The sequence below is a fragment of the Semicossyphus pulcher genome, unplaced genomic scaffold (genome assembly GCF_022749685.1).
Source record: "Semicossyphus pulcher isolate SPU_LCO1_2020_fin unplaced genomic scaffold, fSemPul1.0.p SCAF_18, whole genome shotgun sequence".
In the NCBI taxonomy this organism is placed as follows: Eukaryota; Metazoa; Chordata; class Actinopteri; order Labriformes; family Labridae; genus Semicossyphus; species Semicossyphus pulcher.
In genome coordinates this window covers 24,458,750-24,475,731 of record NW_027211691.1, presented here as the reverse complement: position 1 = coordinate 24,475,731, position 16,982 = coordinate 24,458,750, and positions in this window count along the sequence as shown.

The following is a 16,982-nucleotide window of genomic DNA, read 5'->3' as shown; positions in this document are numbered from 1 at the left end:
GCTGGTTTCTCGTCTGTGTGAAAGTTCCTGCACAGGAAACACCTCTATCTAAACAACAACATCTGGACATCAATATTTGACCTTAAAGACAGCTTTATTGTTTGTATTATGTCAAAGATATCACAGATGTTTGTTTTTATTTAACTTTACGGAAGAGATTAAAGTCTAAACTTGTGTCTTAAGTTTAATATCAGTCTAAGTAGCTCAACTGCTACAAAATAACGAGGTCAGTGTATACAGACTCAGGCTGCACAGCTCAACATTGTTCAAACCTACACAACTTTATTTAAACTCCTGAAGTTTCGAAAGACAGCAAGCATAAGAAAACTTTATTGTCCGTTCGCACGGAAATTTGTCATGTATGACATGCTCTGAACAATCAGACAGAACATAAACCCAACAGCAGACATCACAAGACATGATACAATATCATCAAGCACCCGTCCCCCATCATGCACGTACACACATCTTATCTCCAAAATGTACTTAAAAAGAACAGTCCCTACGTGTGTGGTTTCAGAGTTTCATGAAGGGCTGCATTTTAGATCTAGTGTCAACAAAGCTGCACAAGACGTCTAGATTGTTCCCATCAGATAACATGTTAAACCATTAAAGAAAAAGACCTCTCTCCAGTGACTACAGTCTAGTCCTATAAAAGCACGTGTGTGTAGTTTCAGTGGTATGTGCCAAGACTTTAAAAGCTCTGTCTCTAAGTTGCCTCCACACCCATAAGAGGAAGGTTTTTTTAAGGGTAAAAACATTACCACCACACACACATCACATAAGCACGTCTGAATGGATAGATTCCACTCGTTATGTTTAACTGTATTCTTACATTCCAGGTTTAAACACATCTGTGTTCTATGTTTACATTGGACAAGTTAAATAAAAAGGCGTCACTCACCTCCTGTTGCAAAACTCTGCAGAAAAGACAGAACCAGCGCGACATGCTGTATGCCGCTCATCTTCATTAGTCCTCCTCCGTCAACTCTCTTAACTGTAGTGGAACGAAGGTCAGCTACAGGATGCAACAACAGGGAGTGGCCACGCCGGGGCCGGCCCACTGCCCTGACTGGCTCTCAAGATTTAAGGATAAGGATAGGAAGTAATTACACAATGTCAGGAAGAGGAAAAAGTGATAGGAATTCTTTTGAGCTTACAACATTGTTATCTTTAAACTTGTCAGAAGCCTTGCAGAAGCAGTTTTGTATCAGTTGACTTTGGAATGTGTGAACTGATAAAGTGTGTTGCGATAGTGAAGTCCGGAGGGGATATCAAACATGGTAGACATTTCTAGATCTGCACGATGACCTGATTTCCTGATGCCTCCTCACTCACTCCTGCTCCCGTGAACACATCACCCCCGGCCCCCTGCACAACGCATCCAGTTCAAGGTCCTTCTTCTGACCCACAAAGACCTCCAAAACCGGGCCCCTCCATACCTCACAGACCTGCTCCATAGCAACACTCCCTCCCGCAGCCTCCGCTCCTCTGGTGCCAACCTCCTCTCTCCACCACTCAGAACCAAGCACCAAACCTGGGGCGAGCCTGTACCAACCCGACTTCCTTCAAATCACTGACTAAGACCTTTTTAGAACTGCCTTTAACCTCTGATGCTGATTTTTTTCATTGTTTTATTTGTTTGGTTTCCTCTTATTGTGTTTCTTAAATTGTTTTAAAATGTAAAGTGCCTTTGAATACCATGAAAAGCGCTATATAAGTAAAAATGAATTATTATTATTACTAGATCTTTTGATACAGATATCTACGGAAGCGGACATGCATCCATACATTTTATTTACTCCGTTTTCTCGACTTATTTATCTCCTTATCTCATGATAACGGGGTACTTTTCAGTCACTCTAGAAAACAACAACAGGCAGGTCACAGTGATTACAGAGCAGGACATGCCATGCTGTCATTGCCCTCACCAATGAGCTAAGTTAAGCCTGTTTCTATGTTTGTTTTGTACTTTTGCTGCTCTGGATATATGAGTTATGATCATGTGACGTTACGGTGGTGCAGCGTTGTTATCTCGAGATAAATAAGTCGAGATCTGGAGGAAACAACCGGAAATGACTCGTCATCACGGGAAAACAGAGCAAATAAAATGTGTGGATGCATGTCCGCTAAGGGCTTCCGTAGATATCAGAACATTTTTGTTATTTTTATTGAAGACGTGTATCTTGCTGCAGCAGTCCTTCACAGGTCCCCACAGTCAGCATGTAGAAAATTGTAGCACAGCTAACCCTAACCCAAGTCTGGGACGTGCTGGAAACATTAGCAAGTAGCAGTAGCAGTTTGCGGGCTAATATGAACGTTAATTGGCATTTAGCATCAGTGAAGGTTAACTATTAGCATAACTTAGATTTATATACACAAACCATACTACTCCACGAGGAGTTGCTTGGAGTTTTACCCTGACCTGTGAACAGTGTTTTGCATTACAAAGTTATTGTAAAAGGAAATAATATTGCTGGCATGTAGACTTAGACTTAGACTCAATAGACTTAGGATCAATTTCCCAGAGGGAGTCATCCCAAAGGGATCAATAAAGTTGAGTCTAAGTCTAAGTCTAATATTGCTGGCATGTAGATAAAACATAAACAAGAAACTGACCTTGATTATAAATCAGACAAATTCTGGAGACATGTTATATTTTGTTTTCTGTTTTTTAGTTTGTTTGTTTGTTTTGTAGTATTTTCTTTTTCTGATGTTTGTTATGTTTTTGTTGGAATTAAAAATCAATTGAAAAGAACATTATTGGAAAAGTCAGTTTTGATCATTCTAGTGCAGAAGTACAAGAGGGGGTATTTCAGATTTATTTCTGCAGCTGCAAAACGTGTTTGGACACCTATATCTCGATACCAACAAGGCAGCAGGGGAAACCGAGGTTTGGTCGTCACTCGTGTGACTCACATTAATTGCTCATCAATTTGCATGACTCTTTTATTTGGGAAGGGCTTCAGTTCTTGGGTTTCACTTTCATTCTAAAAACGTATGCAAACGCACAATGCACCATATTTTCAACCATGTAAGACCCTTTGACGCATTAAGACAACATACCCAATCACAGGGTTGGTGCTCGTTTTTTGTAAGAGCTTGAATTTCGTTCAAACTTTCAATACAAAAACAACTTTGTGACATGAAAACTACCAAATTTCTACTCACCTCAATGCATTTTTCTTGTCTAACAAAATGACAAGATAGAAATAATCTTGACATGAAGCAAAATATTTGATATCAACATATTGAAACCGGATTTAAAAATGACTATGTCAACCAACCCCAGTCTTTTCTCAGGTGGCTAATCACCCACTATTGTTTTGATAGAAGATCAAAAATCACGTCTTATTCAGTAAAAACAAAAGCTTGTTTTTCTTCATCCTGAATCTTTTAAACTGATATACAGTAGAGATTAAGTGAGGCAACAGAGAGCGAAAACAGCAGTTATCCTCTGACTCCAGCTAATGTCTGGAAACTGGTAGAGGACATGAGGGTCATTAAGAGTCATCTTTACAACTTGCTTAAGGTCTGTCACCTCCCCATTTCTGGTTCCACAGGTTGTAAGCTACTGTGAATAATTTATTTTATATTCTGACTATTTATAAAGAGTTAACAGACTACTTTACAGCTCATTAGTGAAGGACATTGCATCGAAGAGACTCTACTGCGAGTTGTGGTCATACCTTTACAAGCTAACTCCCTAACTGTTAGCCTATCTTACAATATGCTCTGTGTTAAAACTGCAGGCACTTATTCTGTGATGTTCGCGGGCTGTAGCTACATGTTTATGCTGGTTTTCCACTGGCTGAGTGCAACCAAGTAATTTAAAATTGTAAAGTACGAAAAAAATAATTGAGCAACTTTATTCCAGTATTTCGATTTTAAGGAACCTACTAATTGTACTGCACTATATTGAACTTTATACTCCCTATCATCTGTCCAACAGCTTTGTTACAATGACAGGAATCGAAAGAAATGTACTGAAGTATAAGATTTGACTGCTTCTTTCACTACTAAACTGTTGCCCACAAGATGGCATCCAAGTCTTAATTTTATTGTCTGCTGTATTTGTCTTGTCCTGTAGTTTCTTCTGGAATAAGAGGAAAATGTGCTTGTAGAGTTATAAATCAATACGTTTTAGCTGACCTACTATTAGTTTTATTTGAGTACTTTTTTATTTTTACTTATGTAAAGCCCAGTTCATGTTTAATAGCCCACTTCATGATCAACATGCAGTGGCACAGCTAATAAGAGCTAAGTGAAAATGAGTAAGTTAAACAGAAGTATACAGTATCTTAATGTGATTGTACTATAAAGAAAATGTTACGGCAACGAAATCCAGTATTAACTGTTGTAAACACTGGGTTTGGGTAGCAGATAATGCCCAAAGACTGTATAAAGATAATATGGTATGTTTAGTTTACGAGCAAGTCTGGGATATGTGTATGTGCTGGTAACATTAGTGATTAACACTTTATATCGTGCGCTTTATACGTTGGCGTTTGGCATAGGTGACCAAGGCGTTAATTAGCATAGCCTCTAACCGTTAGAATGAGTTATCAGCGATACCGATTAGCACAAGCTGTTCACTGGATAGTACAAATGCTAACTGCTATTATTAATGGTAATGGTATTATGGTAGGTGTCCGTTATAGCCATACACCAACCAGGCTGCCTAATGTGGAGACTTCTTAAGTTTCACCCTGACCTGTAAACAGTGTTTTGTATGCTAAGATATTTTAAAAGTAATTCATATTGCTAGCGACAGGAAGGAAGCTAGCGCTGTTATGCTAGCCTAAACTCATTGTGATATGCTGGTATAAACAGGATTTTATATTATTAGCCTGTTCATGCAGTTAAAACTTTTATACGAGGTTTGTCAAACGGCTGATAAGAGAATAGTATTAATGTTAGGGACAAAATTAAGAGTAAACTGTTAACACTGAATGTGATTGGGTTGCAGATTAAACTTTAATTTGAGTTGGCAAGCAAGTCTGGGATATGTGTATGTGCTGGAAGCATTAACAAGTAGCAGTGGCAGTTCGCGGGCGAATATAAACGTTGCAGATTAGCATCAGGGAAAGTTACCATTAGCATCCCTTAGTAGCGTTAGCTAAAGCATTAGCATTACCGATTAGCATAAGCAATTTACAGGCTAGTATAAGTGCTAACGGCTATCGTCAACCATTTTTTTTGTAGTGTTAGGTTAATGTAATCCAACGACAGTACTTAATGCGGTTATTATTTTAAAGTTTTACTCTGACTTATGCTAGTTTAAAGTCGATATAAACTGTACAACTGCTAGTTTTAATGTGTTTTACACTCATAGGTTGACAATTTGTTGTGTTTATGCTAAATGTGTCTTTCTTTGTAGAGAAAGTTATTCTTGGTTTTTACCATAGACTGTATAAAAGATATACAGTCTATATGTACAGTCTTTGGTTTTTACACATTTACACATGAAAATGTGTTGAAGTTTTATAACAGAAATGTGAGTTGAGTGAACACCTCTTCGCGTTAATATGAACATGGTTGCTATTTAACACTACATGTATGTAAAGAAAATACATATTATTGTCATTTCAAGGAATTGACCCTGAATTGATGACGACTGCAGTCCTCCTATCTGAGCTCGACAGCCGGTTGACAGTGCTTGTTTGTTTCTGCTGGATCATGATGCCTGAATCTACGTCATCACCACTCTACCAAGCAGGTACATTAGTTCTACTGACTTACAGAATATATCTCTGCACCGCTAGCGGTCCACTACCTTTATGTTTCGTTAAAAATGACCGTGAAGAGGTGAACCTCCTAACCTCTCGGCTGTCTTTGATGTGTTGAAGCCTTTTTTATGCAAAACTCACACGAATGATACAGCTTTCTGTGAGGTTTAATGTTCTGACAGAGCATCTAAGAAGTCAGTGGTCCAGCTTTACTGTGAGTTAAAATGTAGTATTAAAGCAGCAGTCGACAAACCAGTGAGTGATGTCATGCTGGCTCTGTCCATTATCGATGTAGTCTTTGTTTGAGGTGAAACTTAAATGCTTGAAGTAGTCTTCTTAATGTCTCTCTTTTTATACTTATACTATATAATTCCATATGAAGAAAGATCAGCTTCTGCTGTACCTGACGAATGTCATGGCTCAAGATTAAACAGAAAAGGGGAGGACCCAGATGCAGACTTGGGAGATTTTAATCAAAAACATGAACAAGGCAAAAACTAAAAGCAGACTCGCAAGAGTCCAGGTTAATAATCCAAAAGGAAACAAAAAGGTCCAAACAATAATCCAAACTCAAAGGAGAAAACACAGGAGACTCAGAGAGGGGTTCACAACAAGGTATCACAGGGAAAGACGACAATGAACTAGCACAGAAGGGTAGAAACACAGATGCCTCTTCTCATGTCTCAGTTTGTACCTCCTTGAGTCCTTTCCTCGACTCCTCTCCTCACGACTTAGTCCCTCCCACCAGAGATGCGAGCGGGGGACACGATGAGAGAGGGGTCGAGGCAACAGACATTTAACAACATCCCTGCTTCAGAGCCGTCATTTAAAAGTGATGTCAGTTAAATATGATGTGTGGCACAGCTGCATCATCTGTCTGTTTTGTTACAGCCTGCTGTTTTTTAATGATCTCTGTCAGCAGAACAGCGTCTATGACGATGCAGCTTATGAAGTGATCCTTAAAGTAGGCACGCTGAGATTGATTTCTGGGTCACAGGCAGGAGGAGCGAGGAGACGAGGAGGCACAAAATAGAGAAATGAGAAAGGCCTAGAGACTAAATTCATACAACACAGGTGAAAACAATGAGGGCAGGGCACACAATCCAAAAGGCAGGAAGTTAAACAAAGCATGACACACATGGGCCAGAACTTACAAAGATTAAACAAGAAACCAAACTCTACTAAATAATAAATAAGGACATCCAAACAATGAAACACAGATTAATTATGTAACTAAACAAGACCTCGGAATAAACTAAATACAAAATTAAACAATAATAAGTCACAACAACTAAAGATGACCTTGTTTTTATGGCAGCCTATGCAACACTTGTGTTGACAATTTCAGTCTAGACCAAAGTAGGGGATCAACTGACAAACATGTCTATTTCTGGAGCCATGTCCCAAGTGAGCTTAAACATACTGCTCCAGTCAATCACAGTAAGGTGTCAGACTCTCTGACTGCAGCTGGCAACTATTGAAAGTGAAACAGGTTCATTTATTGGAAACGAACGTCCTTGCTGTAAGGGTTGCTAACAGGTTGTGAAATGAGCTAACATAACCTTTAATCTACATGTGTAAACATTTTATGTTATTAAATACAACTGAAGTACAAGCACTGTTTCTGAGTACACATGAAAAGACTTCTGTACAGGTAAAGGTGTGGAGCAGACGCTTTAAAGTACACTTTACTGGGCGATAAATTGATTTTATCAATTAATTTCACCTGTGAGGGTTTAGGATAAATAAAACTGTTTTAATTTTAGTTCTCCTGTAGTTCCTTTTATAGGAGAAGTTCTAAAAACAATATTCAAATAATTCTCATCAGTTACCCGGGCAGTTTATCAAATCACTGAACGCTGGAAGTTTATCTAAAGTCTGTGAGCACTAAAAGGAGCAGCGTACCGACTTCATCTTTTTTATGGACTCTTCTGAGGTGCTGAAAGTTGCACAAGACAGCAGCAGCCCAAAAACACTTTCTGAAGCGGTTTGAAACAAGTTGAACTTTTAGTCCAACTCTCCCAGCGCTAACTCAACTTCTTTTGGATAACCGGTACTTTCCCACAGTGTGGCCTTTTTTATGCAACACACACATTTTGTTTGACCCCATTGTGCCTGTTTTGATTACATTGTCTGTTCAGTTTCCTTTCAGATAAATACCAAACCTTGTCATGCCCTTGTGGAAAAAATAACAAATCGAAAGTCAACCTAAAAAAATATTTATTATAAATACAAAGAGGCAAATCCAGATCTAAAAAAAATATAAATATTTTACAACAAAATATAAAAATTACATATTAAATTGATTTCATTCTTACAAGATTACAGAGCAGATCTGTGCTTTAATTTAATTATTTAAACAGTGTTGTGCCTGTGAGGGAGTCTGAAGCCGCTCTATCAGTGCTGTTTGTTCAGCTTTCACCTCCCGTGGCTGAAGTTCTCACCTTCGTGTGGCCCTGTAAACGTGAAACCAAAACCACTCCTGCAGAGGTCTGCAAGTCCAGAAACCAGCAGCAACACTTAACATTTTTGTAGATTCTCTGGTACCTACTTCTGTGAAATACCTTTTAAAGGTTTCACGTTAAGAATACAGGCAGGTGGAGACTTTGCAGACTTCGTTAAAGTTAAAAAGAAAGAAAATATGCACGGGAACAATGTTCATAAAAAAGCCACAAAATAGTTTTTCAAAGTTCATAGTTTTTCCAGCATAATTTAAACATCTACTAAAGTTCATTCATAGTCTTCGAGTCATTTCCCCAGAAACACTGGGATTATAGAGATTTATGTTTTTTGTTTCAATACTAAACATTCAACCAAAGGGACACTGACACAATCAGACTTAAATAACAGTGAAGTCATGTTGTATCCCTAAATCAGATTTACAGTGATAAAACTTGAAGCTTCATTTTACCACCAATACACTCATTAAAGCCGTATTTAGCTTCTGCATTGATTATACCACAGGTACAGCAGAAACCCGGACCCTGCATTGTAGCCAGATACACACCGCAGAGGCCCTGAACACACCAGAGGCACTGTGATACAATCTTATAACAATACTTACAGTAAAATACAATAAGATATCATTGTTTTTTTTAACTTGGTTTGTGATAACAAATATTGTTATACACCGATCAGCGATAATATTATGACCACCTGCCTAATATTGTGTAGCTCCCCTTTGTCACCAAAGCAGCTCTCACCCGTCGAGGCATGGACTCCACTCGACCTCTGAAGTTTCTGCTGAGGTATCCGGCACCGAGACGTGAGCAGCAGAACCTTTAAGTCCTGTAAGTTGCGAGGTGGGGCCTCCATGGATCGGACTTGTATGTCCAACACATCCCACAGAGATCTGGGGAATCTGGAGGCCAAGTCATGACTTGAACTCGTTGTTTTGTTCCTCAAAACATTCCTGAACCATGTTTGCAGTGTGGCAGGGCGCATTATCCTGCTGAAAGAGGGGGGCGGGAGGAATAGCTAATGGTAGTCCGCATCACAGTAACATCCACATGAATGGTAGGACCCAAGGTTTCCCGGCAGAACATTGGTCAAAGCATCACACTGTCTCCGCCGATATGCCTTCTTCCCGTAATGCAACCTGCTGTCCAGTTCAGATGCTCATGTGCCCCATGGAGGTCCTTTCGGCGATGGACGGCCCACCATAGGCTCCCTAACCCTGATTAATCCTTTCACTTGCTTCCTCCTTTTCCCCTGCGAACAGAAGTGAACAGAATTTACTCCTGAAGCTCAAATCAAGCTCAAACTACCGGCCTCACATACACTTTTCTTCATTATCTATCACAGCAAACATGAAAGCATTTATTTGAATGTTTCTTTTTCATTTTATCCTCAACATTATTAAATCATTATCATTTTACATACCATACGTTATCCTTTGCTTCTGCTACAACTACCTGACAGCTTAATGGAGAAACAGAAACCTCCCCCAAGAGATAACCACTAAAAAACATGCTTTAAAAACCTTTTCCTGACGACTTCTAATGAAGGACATGTTTTTAACTGAGACAGCAGTAAATTTTAGGGTAGGTGCTGTGTCTTGTATATCAGCCACCTGACTCCTGTCCCATGCTGCTGCATTATTGTTGTTTGATATTTGTGTCCTGAAAGCTGTGTGTTGTTTGGATGTTGGTGTTTTTTTTACTGTCTACTTACTTTAAAGGACGTTGAGTGTCTTGTAGTTCTATGCCATTTTTATTAATTGTTTTTTTCTGAGTACAGAGACATCATCGTTAGTACAAACAACACAGAAAAAACATTTTAAGATGGAGGCAGTATTAGTGTAATTGTTATTTACCTCACAACATTTGTTAATTTTTTGTTTTTCAAATAACCAGAAGACTACGGCCACAATTATTAAAAGGAAACAGGTTATAAGCACCCCAGCCGTAATGCCTGCAGCAGAAGAAGTGCCTGAAACAGAAAAAAAGCTTCAGTTACCTCTCCTTCCTGCCAATCACACTTCCACAAGTGCAATGATTTGTTTTAAACTACAGTTTAGCTAAACAGGTGATTGTCACCAGATAAAAAGAGCGCCACCTACAGTAAAACAAAAACACTGCGATTTCCTTCTACATCCAGTTACATTTGGCAGGATGCAGCATACTTTTATTTAGCTATTTGAGCCTAATCATCACACAGGACTGATGCTGTTGTGTTACATTTGATGTACAGGTGTTAGCTCTTCCTACTTTACCTTGACTTTTCTCTATGCTCAGTACGGTGTTCGATACGTATGTCTCCTCAGCCGTGCTGAGCTCACACGTGTATACTCCCTCCTGCTCTGGAGTTAAGTCTTGTAAAATGAGGCCGCCCGACTCAGACACGTCCTTCACATACTTCCTCCACCCCTCAGAGACGCTGGCTTTGGTCTGTATCAGGATGTTTTGACTATGGTTGAATGTCCAGACGAAGCTTTTTGGGGGAATGTTTGAGGAAGTGCAGGGGATTGTTGTTTTAGCGTCTAAAGCAATGATAGAAGCTAAAAAGATAAAAGACACAAACACACACAGTGATACAATAAGTTTTGTTTCACATTCAGATCCATGTTTAAAAACATTTTCATGTAGATGGTAGTGGCACGCTGTTTAGGCAGGCACAGTGACTGCAGGTTTCTTAGAGACACTTACTTTGGTTAAACAAAGTGGCTGTCCTCTTGTTGCTGCCAGCGCTGACGGTGCAGCTGTACTCCAGAGCATCGTCTTTAGCTGTCAGAGAACTACTGATGCTGTAGAGCTGCTGCTCAGTCGGCTGGACTGTGGGTTCGGCCAGCCCGGTCAGAGTGGATGGAGGGCTGGTGGACCAGGTGAGCTCAGGCTCAGGGTAGATCCCCTCTGAGCTGCAGGTGATCCTGTTTCCTACCTGCTCAATGGTGACCTTATGGGGCGGAGCTGCAAAAATAGGAAGATTTTCTTTATAGAAACATGTTAAAGAAGTTGTGATGTTGAAGACCTGGTGATGACTATCTATCTATATATCTATCTGTTCATCCATCCATCATCCATCAGCGTCCGTCCATCTATCTGTCTATCTATCTATCTGAACATATGCGCCTCAGCATCCGCTGACCCCGCTCTGATGAGTTGCTGTCGTTCCCAATCGCTTCCACTTTGTTATAATACCACTGACAGTTGACTGTGGAATATTTAGCAGCAAGGAAATGTCACAACTGGACTTGTTGCACAGGTGGCATCCTATCACAGTACCACGCTGAAATTCCCTGAGCTCCTGAGAGCGACCCATTCTTTCACAAATGTTTGTAGAAGCAGTCTGCATACCTAGGTGCTTGATTTTATACACCTGTGGCCATGAAAGTGATTGGAACACCTGAATTCAATTATCTGGATGGGTGAGTGAATACTTTTTGCAATATAGTGTATATATTTTTTGCAATCAGCACAGTTAGTTTTTTCCACAAACCTTGAGACAAGGTTTGCTGTGCATGCCATCGTTATCTACTAGATGACCTTGCTCACAGCCAGGCTCCAATGATTCATCGGTTTCCTGTGACTGGGAGTGGAAAGTTTTTTTGAGCTGTAGCAGAGAGAGCTTATTACACTGCAACATGTCGGCTACATATTCACCAATTTGACAACACATTGTTGTGAGCCTTTTAGTGTGTAGGATTTAGTGACACCTACAGGTCGCTGAACAAACACTACTGTCTCTGAAGCGTGATTGATTCCCTTAAAGACTTTATCCAGTATAAAACGTTTACACGTCGATGTGCAGTTTTTATATGCCACAGGACATACTGGGGAAAAGTAAGAAGTCATGGCCGAGCAGTTTCAAACTGCTGTGAACCCATAACAATGTCAAGAACGCAGATTCACACAGGCATGGATGCATACTTCACATATTTAAGGAACCAGTCCTGCAGCTTGTGGAGTGGTGCTACAACCATTCGAGTGTTATCAGAGAAGCCAGGTGTGGATAGGTATTGTTCTTTCACTTTAACATGTCTGAGCTGGCGATCAGGACCGAGGTTTATCTAGCATAGGGGACACATTATCAGCTATTTGATAACCAAGTCAAGGTTCTTGTTATAGTATTAAAGTTACATTTCTACAACACATGTTGTGTTAAGCAATTCTTTTCTCCACAGGGAGATGTGTGAGGTCTGATTAATGTCCTCAAGTGATCAGTGAGTGAGTCAGCGTCGGTTGGAGCCGAAAGAGTCCTTTAACAATGAATGAAGGGTGTTGGTGTGGAGTCATCTCCTCATCCCTGCTTGAGGCTACATTATAGCCACTACAGGCATTACAGCCTTGAATCTGTGACGGAGCTGTCAACAGTTGAGTTGCATTGTGGTTAATGTAGTGTAGTGTCTCATAAATCTGAAGTTCTGGAAAGAGTGATTCGTTATTTCACATTTATTTTACATGCACTGTAAATATAAATAAAACAGAAGTAAAAAGTTATTCTTGTAACTGTATGAATTTCATACCTTCCACGTTTATGTCGATGAATGACTCCTTGTTTCCAGAGATGGTGCTGGTGTAGCACTTGTATCTGCCCCGGTCTTGAAGCGTCACCCCTGTCAGCCGGAGCGAGGCGTTTCCTTCGGAGATCTGGTTTTGGAAGAGCCACGTCCTGCCTCTGAAGTGCTGGTCCTGGTGTTCCAACCGGTTCTGGTTGTAGTAGTAGGAGTGGACACCAGTGTTTGCTGGCAGCTTTTTCCAGTGGATCACTACATCATCACCTTGTTTAAAACTGCACGGAAAAATGCAGCTGTCCTTCAAAATACAGACTTCTGAAAAACATCAGATAAAGAAACATGCATCAGGGTTTAGTTCAGGCAAACGTTTGTTCACGTTTTTGATCTCATAAAAAAATAGAATCCATATGGTGAAGCATGAGATGAAAAAAATTTGTGTCAACTTCCTGGTCAAACCGGAGAAACAAGTTTCCTGCTGATAATCTGACTCAAAGCGAAAGACTGCAGTGTTTCATAAATAGGTCACACTGAGCAAATGTTTTATAAAAGGCGTTCTGATGTCCCTGGCCTCGATTACATCCTGAACATACCTTCAGAGAGTTGACGTTAAAACGTTTTAGTTTAAGTTTTAACGTTATGAGAACTTTATTTGAAATGATAAACATCCATAAAACGTTCTTTGAATATTAGATTGAAACGTTTTCTTCAAAAGTAATTAGAACTTGTAGGTGATGTTAGCCGATGTTACGGGAACGTTCCCTGCTAGCTGGGTCATCCGCATAACAAAACAGCAATAAATGGATGAATAAACGTGGCTCAAACATATAATAACATTGATGCTAATATGCTTTTATTGACATGTATCGGCTGCATAAATACAGAAAAACTACTAATAACAAATTTATAGCAATAACAGTACTAGTCTAGTTTTACATTGCTCACAGGATTAAGGATTCATTTGTTGTCCATTCTTTGGTTTTGGTCCTGTGGAGGCAGTGTAAGAAGTGAACACAACATGTTACCTATAAATACTCTATTAGCACCCCCCCCGCATTGCGCCCCTCCATCTGAAAGGAACGGCCCAGCGAGAGGCGCTGGAGTGAAATACGACGGTTCTCTGCAGGCAACGGCTCAGAGCGGGACAGAATACGACGAGAATATACCGGTGGATCGTCTAAAACATCTTCAGGTCTGCAGTCGACATTTCAAACCTGAAGATTTGATGACATCATAGGCGGGCGTCCTAGATGGAGGAAGTGTAGTTTAGCGAGCTCCCTGGCCTCCGCCAGATGACGCGTTTTGCGGAGGTTTTTTCAGGGCCCGTTGGAGAAGCGGATAGCGTCCTCCAAAGGCACAGAGCCAAATAGCATTTTTTCCATAATGGCATTAGCTCCTCATCATAGCATGAGAGGACTGAGGTAGAAAATTGGCGAACTGGCTCTTTCAGCTGTTAAATGCTACACTATGTTTACAAGCTCGTTGCTAACTGTGTTTGTCTGTAGTTTAGTTCTTGACAGGTAGCGCACAGCAGCTTTAACAGTACTTTAGCTGAAACAGGAGCTACATCACATGTTTCATTGCTTTGTTTACTTTACATCCTATAACATGAGAAGAGAGTGAGATCAGAAATAAACAAAGACAAATATTTAGTAACTCGCGGATTGTGTTTTTCTGTAACAAGGAAATAATATTTGAGCAGAAATGAAAGCAGTCATTGTATCAGCGTGTGTATCTGTTAGTGGAATTCAAACAAGCTTGTTCTGTAAGCTTCCAACTTCATAACCCAGAGCTCTTACACTCTCTGCGTCAGTACTCATTCACTTCACTGTGTCCCTGCGTTGATTATTGATAAATGTGTTGACGCCAACTTGAAATACTTCTGGACTTTGTCAAAGTTCAAACTCTGAATTGGGTAATAAGCAATCCCTGTCACCTGAATAGACCTGAGAGCCCTGTGCTGAGATTTAAAAGATTTCCTGCTTCACACAATACAGTCCAGAAGGTCTTTTTTTAAACATGTAAACCGGTGACATTAAACAGAAACGTTTCAGTTATTTTGGTTATCAAAACTTTAAGTGCTACAAACTGAACTGAAGTCCATTAACTATTAAAGAGCGATCTGAAAGTGTGTTATAAAAGTGAGAATATGTGTTTTAGTTTGCCTGATAAAATCTTAAATGATCTTGTTTCCTGGTACTCTTGCTTTCTCTGACTTAAACAACATTGTTCCAAGTTTAAGGTCACTCACCTGCTCTGTTTAAAGTCCATGAAAAAGTCAGAAAAAAAACACAAATAATGGTGCGCTTGACCAGAGCCATCCTTCTTTTTAATATTCCTGTGTCGACACTGTAGTGGACTAAAAATAAAAGTCTGTAGATCCAGTGAAGTAACACCAGAGCAGAACTTGTCTGACGACAGGGCAGTAAAAGAATGTGACCCGACTCCTGCTAACTTTAGATTATGAATAGCCAGGGGCGCGTCTCTGTGTGTGTGTGTGTGTGTGTGTGTGTGTGTGTCTCTCTGTGTGTGTGTGTGTGTGTGTGTGTGTCTCTGTGTGTGTGTGTGTGTGTGTGTGTGTGTGTGTGTGTGTGTGTCTCTGTGTGTGTGTGTGTGTGTGTGTGTGTGTGTGTGTGTGTGTGTGTGTGTGTAAATTACGCACATTTAATGTAGCTGAACCCACTTCACAGCTTTGATAGTCCCCACCCTTCTGATTGGGCTGTGTAGAATCAGAGTCATTGTCTGTGAATGAAGCTTGTGTCAGACCTTTCATTGTCTTTCTTTATTATCTGGAATTACTGTAGCCCTGTCACACCCTTTTCCTGTTCCACTAAATGCACTGGACAGAAACTTGAGTCAGAGAAATTCTACAGCTGTGTTGTGAACTTTGTATCCACACTGATGTCAGTAAAACTCACCTGAACCATATTCTTCTGTCACTACGCTATACCGTAACATTCGATGTATAAGACGCACTTTTAATACTTTTTTTTCATCTCAAAAGGGCTGCGTCCTGTATCAGTATAAAATACTGAGAGAAGTATTTTATTATGTTAGTGTTTTACCCAGACGATGGTGCTATGTGTCACGGTCACTGGTGCTGGAAAAGGAGAACCCAAAAGCACGACAATCAGGCAGGCAAGTTGAAAGGGAAGATCCGTTTATTCAGTCCAAAAAACCGACAGAGTCAAAACCGGGAGATCAGTCAATCAGGCAAACAAATCCGACAAGGGGCAGGCAGGTATCCGAAGTCCAATAAGGCAAAACAGGGTCAGCACTAGAAGGCAGAATAGAAAATACTGGAAAGCTTGGCAAAAATACACACAAGACAATCTGGCAGGGATCAAGTGAAAATGACTAGAATATATACTGAGGGACTAATGACCAAATGGACTGCAGGTGAGGATATAGGCGGGGAAAACCAGGTGAGGGAAATGAGATGATTGCATGACAGGGAAGAAAGGCAGGATCTGAAATGACAGGAGAGTTAGTGATAAGACATGAACCAAATAAGAAAAAACAAACTAAGAGTTAGTGTAACTACGTTACACTATGTTAAGTGGTGACTCTTGGGTGACTCCACATCTTGATCATTAAACTGTTTCCTGTCCAAGCCGCTCCAACGTCTCCTGTTTACAGCATGCCGCAGTGCTGTTTTGTGTTTTCCTCGCTGTTTTGAGGCTTCATCACGTACAAGCACCATCACAATCGCCATTTCAGCTACCGCTAGCTACAGCACCATTAGCTAGCAGGATTGCAAACTCGACGTGGCTAAAACAGATGCTGGCCTGTAATTTGTGTGTGTTTTTGAATGTGTTTTAAATAAATTGAAATAGTGTTGACATAACTTGTATACACATTTTTATTTATAAATAGTTATAGAAAACAATTTTCCCTCTGGGACACCCCCAAGAACAGCCTGCGTCTTATATTGCGGTTCGACTTATATTCCGGATTTTACGGTGAGTGGGAAGCTAAGATGCTGTTAAAATGTCGTATTATTGTGTGTAAGAGGATCTAACAAATAGCATTCATGTAGGGGCGCTGGTTTGGCTCAGCGGTTGAGTCCGCGGCCCGTGGGCGGAGGCTGCCTCGATGTGGAAGCCCCCGGCTCAACTCCCACCCTTGGCCCTTTGCCGTGTCGTCCCCCACTCTCTCTTCCCGTTTCTGACTCTGTCCACTGTCCTGGTATGAAGGCATAAAAGGGACAGAAAAATAATCTATTACTTACTTTACCGTGTGGGTCATAATTGACAGTAAAACATATTTTTAACCTACCGTTAGCCAACAGCTAATATTAG